Raw genomic sequence first — 6,525 nt, 5'->3', positions numbered from 1 at the left:
ATTCCTCTCTTTAATCTCTTGATCTTTTAGGGTTTTTTCCCGAACTTTTTTTTTCCATCTATTTAGCATTTTGTTTTCGTATGGTATGCAATTTTACTTTTCTCTTCTTTTAGCGTTACAAATCTAACCATCCCAGTTGAATAGAAGTTTCAAAATATAAAATCGCAATTTCCGACGCTTGCATGAAAAGAATTGCTATCCCAGTCGTAGCGTGGGATACTAATACAAGTTCGTATACCAAAAAAAAAAAAGGGAAAAAGAAACGTTTCAAAAAACAATCTAAGAGTGTTACAAAGTCCCCATTGTTTCAAATTATACATACATTTGTTTCTTATCCTTAGGTACGGAAAAAATAAAAAAACATACTGTATCTGTATAATCACAGCTTCCATTTTTAAAGGTAAATCACTACGCACCATGTTTTCATTCCCCTTGTTTCTCCTAGCAAAATCTCTGATCACTACACGTCACACGGACATCACAAAAACAATGTTCTCACGGCTTCCAGGGAGCCGGTGGTGGTGGCGGGGTCGGAAACATTGGTGGCACTGCCGAAAATATGGTGTTTTTATCAATCTTTGTTGCGGTCCTATCACCCGAAAGGGCCACTAGAGCAGCAACCAAACCAGCATTGCCAGCAAGTGTGGGCTCTGTATAATTGTAGTTTGTACGTACATCGTGGAACCCGTCATGCTTGTCAGGCCTTGCCACCATCGCACCGATTATCGTGTTGGGGTTCGGTTTTTTAGCGTCTCGCCATTTGTATCCTCCGGTGCAGCTGTATTTGACTCGGTTATTTGGAATGGATGCGCCCCTGTGATGAACTTGTTTCGGATAGCGGTTCCCGTAACCAACAAGATAACTCATTTTTCTCGGGTTGTCTCCGAGGATATAGTCGATCTGTAAGAAAACAACACGTTAATCTTGGTATGCAACTGAAAAGTGGGTTGTAGTTTACAGGGGTGTAGACGAGTCAAGATGCTCGCAATTGGCTCGTTAAAAGTTCGAATAGAGGCAAGCTTATTATTTATACAATTGTAACATAATAAAATATATATATAATAGTTATTATTATATATGAAATTATGATAAATAATAATAAGTAAAGAATTATATACATATATAGGAGATTTAACGTACAAATGAAATTAATGTGCTAATTGTGAGAATCAACTAGAGTAATTATATATACAAAAAGAGTATTTATGTAACTATATACACAAATAAAGTATTTATGTAATTACATCATGCAAGTAGAGTTTTTACTCTATTATGTAATTACATAATTACACTACTTTTATATATAATTACTCTACTTGATTCTCACAATTAGCACGTTAATTTCATTTGTATTTGATCCAAACCCTATATATATATATATATTATGTTACTTATTAAGTTATAATCAAAATAGTGAATAAATTGCTCTTTTGGTCCCTGAGGCTTAACCTGTTTTAACCCTTTCAGTCCAAAACAAATATTTTGTCATATAAGGCACTAACACTAATAGCAAAGCTATAAGTAGGGTCTGGGAAGGGTGGGATGTAGGCATCTATCCAATGGGATAAAGAGGTGGCTTCCAGAGAGACCCTCAGCTCTAAAATACATGTGTCTAAGGGGCACTGACACTAACTCTAAAAGGTTTAAACATGCTACACCAAAAAGACTAACAGAGTAATTTACTCTAAAATATATATAAAAAAATAATAATAAGTATATAAAAATTAATTAACGCATAACAAACAAACCGAGCCGGAACAGAGCTTGATCTTGAAAAACTACTCACGAGCGAAACTCGAGCTCTTATAAGTCAAACAAGCAAAACACGAGTTTAGTCGAGCTCATATTCAGCTTGTTTCCACCCCTAGCTATTGGTTAGCAGGGTATTGATGGGCTCCCATGAGTTTTACAAGAGAAATAGGTTCATGTGGCGGTGTGGTGTAGCTTTAACATGTCAAATGTGTGATATGAAAGAAGAAGAAGAAAAAAAAAAGCTAAAATGGGTAAGGGGTTAGAAGGGTTGAAAGTTATGATGCGTACCTGAGTTTGTGCAAACTTGCGTAGCTCATTAGTCGAATAGAAATTAGGCCTGCAATACCATCCGGGGGTGTCTGCTGCGTCAAGATAGTCACTGTAGAGTGTAGCTAAGAACGCAGCGTTTACAACATACTGAAGTGGCTGCGGTCTCCCATGGTTTAATTGGATCAACCCACCTGCAACACAAGATAATCATCATCAAACTTAGCACAAAAGTCGCTGGTTTGGGTTATCTGAATGGGTTCGAGTAAGTTTCACGGACAGGATTAGCTAATTATGTCATGTTTAAGCTGATTGGGCCATGTTCGTGGTAACCCAATTGGCTTGGGGATGGCCAATTTAACCCATCTATTTATTTATTATTTGTTTTGTGAAATAACTTCAATTATTTGGTAGTTAATTGGTTTAAAAATAAATTGGCACAGTTTTAACATAATCGCTTCTGTTAAAACTTGTAAAGTACCAAATAGTTACCTCTTGGTAAATTTGGTACCAAAAGGTAGACCAAAAAAAAAAGTAAATTTAATCACTAGTTACCTTTTGTTCGGTTAAAACTCGTAAAGTACGGCAGATAGGAGCACATAATTATACTCGTCTGGTTATGAAACGTTTGCAGCGTTTCTTCATATGGATAACCAGGGCTCAAAAACAATCTCAACCGAGTCAACAATACCTAAAACCACAAAAGAGTAAATCATCAACAACTAATCCAAGTCCAACTATACGTAGAAAGCTTCAAAAACTTCAGCAACCACTTACTTGAGCTCCGGTAAGCTTATTATCCCAGCTAAGTACACCGTAATCGGGGCCACCCCAAAACGCACCTGCATGCTTTGCAAGCTTTGGGTGACTCGCAAGATAAAGATACGACTGATTCCCGGTTGCATAATACATCCAAGTCCCACCCCAGACAAACTCATCCCAATACATGCTCGAGTTATAAAATGTTGCAGCATCGGCCCCATTGCTGTAACTACCTCGTTGGTCTCTAGCAAACTTCCAGAGCGTTGCAGCACCATGGACAAGTTTCTTTGAGTAAGCTTTGTTGTCTTTGAACACAATTGACGCAGATGCTAGAGCTGCTGCCATCTCAGCTGCCAAGTCAGAGCAACTCGAGCACTCCGTTACGGGCCGATCGTAGTCGATGTCTTCGGGTCGCATCCAACAGCTGTGGTCGTTAGGGTCGTCTGGACCTCCAGATGTGTCACCTTTCCCAACCTATTAAAATTAAAGTTTTCAATCATATAATTCAAATGGTGATGATTAACCAGAAGCAGGATCCGTTTTAATTAAAATTTAAAACTGACCTGTGCAACGATTTGGGTGATTGAATCAGCAGAAGAATTAAAGGTTTTAAGAAAGTAATCAGTGCCCCATTTAATGATTTCTTTAACATGATTAAGTTCACCAGCAGCTTCATATTTAGCACTGTATTCGATCACACTCCAACTTAACATGGTCATTGCAAAAGCTTTTGGAAAATGGAACTTAATCGCGTCACCAGCGTCATAATAACCGCCCACCAGATCTTTCAAAACCGCAGCTGACTTATCAGCTTTCCCGTCATTAAACACGAGTTGCCCCTCCACGAAACATTATTATGCTTTGGAAGTTTTCCAGCTGCATGAATCAAACATATATAAACACTAATTCATTTCATGTGTATAAATTAGATTGTTCATTAATTTTAATTATAAATCTGCCACCGACACCTTTAAAACTACAATTAATTAATACACATACTCACATTTTTGAGCGTTGAAGAAGTTGAGAGCTTTCCCGAGGGCAAGAGTGTAATTATCAGGCGGCGGAGGGTGTTTATGATGGCGTGGCACTGTTTTCACAATCAAAGCAACAAAGCCAGCGATGAACCCAGCTGCCAGCATCAACCCAAGGGTCCAAACAAACATCTTACGGCTGACAATAATACAGCCCAGATCCACGTACTTCCTCTTCTCTTCTCCGGGACCCAACAGCCAGCTCTGTTGCGTCTCGTCTAAGGGCCGTGCCTTGTCCAAATCGTTTAAATTTCGGCTTCGCTCCGACTCCGTGCCCGACTCCGCGTTGTTTATTTCCAATGGCCCGCCCCATGGATCACGTCCGTACATGTAGGAAATCAATCAAAACCCACAACCGATTTGGACCGTGAATGTGAAGGAAGTGGGAGTGGGGGGTTCTTCAACATATAATATAATAATGTGTTTGCTGTTCGGTGATTGATTGATTAGTTAAATAATAATAATAATAATATTTTATTTGTCAAAATGAGAATCGGGTGGCGAGTGACTGTCGAGTCCATTAAAAGACAAAGACAGACTGTAATGGCTATTATGCAAGAACCTTCAATTCTGGATGCTCACATTTTATCCAAGCCCCTGTGTTATTTAAATGTAACCAGATGGTCCTTGTGCTCTTGGCCGGATCCAATATGGGTTCACCTTGACTTCAAACTTTTATATTAAAACGATATATAAAAAATTTCAATAAACTCAAAAGATTTTCAGAAGTGAATTAATAACAAAAGGTTTAAGATGTTGATGTGGTAAACTCATTCTCCCCATTACCGTTCAAATCTTAATTTGAGACTGGTTTGGTAATGATTTTCTTTTTCTTAGTACCTGTGTTATTAGTTGGAATTTAAAAAGCTAAAAAAACGCTTCACGCCTTCGAAACCAATTGGTTGTAATTTTTTTTCTCGTTTGTAATACATTGTAGTTTCAATATGTGTTTTTTAGATTAACATATTGTTTTATTATGATATCGTATTATATAATATTCTCCGACCCAATCAAACCGACCTGAAAATTTTAGCATTTGGTTGCACAGAATTGACCACCGACAAAAGGTAAACCCACAGAAAAAAAAACCTGGATCCGTCACTGCTTTTCTTTTGTTTGTTTCGTCAATAGTAACATGGCAGGTTATGGGCGTGTTACAACAATTCCTGTTTTGCTGTATGTTCTACATGTATGTCAGTGGTTTAAAAAAGGGAAAATTCCTAATATAACCTTTTTGATAGAGAAATAAAATATGTTTTAGCCCAAAAATTCTCCAAAATTCCAAAAATAACTCACAAAATATGGACTTAGTCGACACATTGGGATAATATCCAATAAGATTTCTAGACCAATTGTAATTTGACACGTATAAAAATTTCTGGCAATCTGGCCAAATTTTTGAAAATCTTGAGAGAGCCATCCATATTTTCTCACTAAATATTTTTCTCAAAAGTAGTCTTCCCAGACGGTTTTTTATGTTTCCTAACTTATACATCAAACTTATAAACACCTTAAAAAATGTTCCTTTAAATTCCGTCTTCCAATATGCATTTAAGACGAATTTGTACCAAGGAGACGAGATTATGGTTTCGTTCTTATAAGTTGAAATATCGTCCACGCCGACAAGATTTATTTTCAATCCGTCCACACCGACAAGATTTAAGTTTAATCCGTCCAGACCGACATGTAATATAAATAATTTTGATGAATTAATTTTCCTTATTTTTCATGTTTATATATATCATTCTTCATCTTCTTCTTCCATTTTTCATTTTTTTCATTGACGAGATTATAATTTTATTCTTATAAGTTGCCATTTACCACCATAACAAACCACGACATTATTTATATATCATGTCGGTGTGGAAAGAACAATCGATAACACCATAGCAATGGAAGAAGGAATGGAGAATGGAAGAAGAAGAAGATGAAGGATGATATATATAAACATGAAAAATAAGGAAAAATAATTCTTAAAAAATATTCATATTACATGCGATGTGGACGAATTGAACTTAAATTGTAGTTGTGGACGGTTTTAAAATAAATCTTGTCGGTGTGGACGGTTTTAAAATAAATCTTGTCTGTGTGGACGAGATTTCAACTTATATGAACAAAACCATAATCTCGTCTCCTTGGTATAAATTCGTCTCAAATGCATATTGGAAGACAGAATCTAAAGGAACATTTTTCAGTGTGTTTAGAAGTTTGACGGATAAGTTAGGAAACATAAAAAAATCGCATGGGAAGACCACTTTTGAGATAAATAGATAGTGAGAAAATATAGACGGCTCCCTTAAGATTTTCAAAAGTTTGGTCGGATTGTCAGGAATTTTTACACGTGTCAAATTACAATTGATCTAAAAATCTAGTCAGATCTTATCCCAATATGTTGAGTTAGTCCATATTTGATGGGTTATTTTTGAAATCTTGAAGAATTTTTTGCTAAAACACATTTTTCTCTCTATAAAAAAGTTATATCGGGAATTTTCACTTTAAAAAATCATGGGATGATTGTAGATTGTCTAATTATCATTATGATTCACGATTATCTTACAATACTATTATAGCAATACAATGTTTCACATGACATTCAGCTATGGTGTTCACATCGTTGCCAAGTCATCTATTTTCCTTTCTTATTATTGTCAAATCATCTCAAAACCTTTTTTATTAAATAAAAAATACATGACGAAGACGGGATTCGAAC

At 36.2% G+C, this 6,525-nt stretch overlaps 1 pseudogene across 1 annotated transcript; it reads right to left on the bottom strand.

Moving 5' to 3' along the window:
- Window positions 1-287: 287 nt before the first annotated feature.
- Window positions 288-4,174, bottom strand: LOC143588123 (endoglucanase 25-like; annotated as a pseudogene). The gene is made up of 6 exons (XR_013145030.1): window positions 3,785-4,174; window positions 3,345-3,657; window positions 2,797-3,255; window positions 2,575-2,710; window positions 2,041-2,213; window positions 288-900 (listed from the first exon to the last, which is right to left on the bottom strand). The product of XR_013145030.1 is annotated as an endoglucanase 25-like (transcript).
- Window positions 4,175-6,525: the final 2,351 nt, after the last annotated feature.

Source organism: Bidens hawaiensis, unplaced genomic scaffold, assembly GCF_021521415.1.
Source record: "Bidens hawaiensis isolate Kalapana, Puna unplaced genomic scaffold, B.hawaiensis_p1.1 tig00035990_1, whole genome shotgun sequence".
NCBI lineage: Eukaryota > Viridiplantae > Streptophyta > Magnoliopsida > Asterales > Asteraceae > Bidens > Bidens hawaiensis.
The sequence above is the reverse complement of the archived record's forward strand: the minus strand, read 5'-3'. Positions and strand labels throughout refer to the sequence as shown.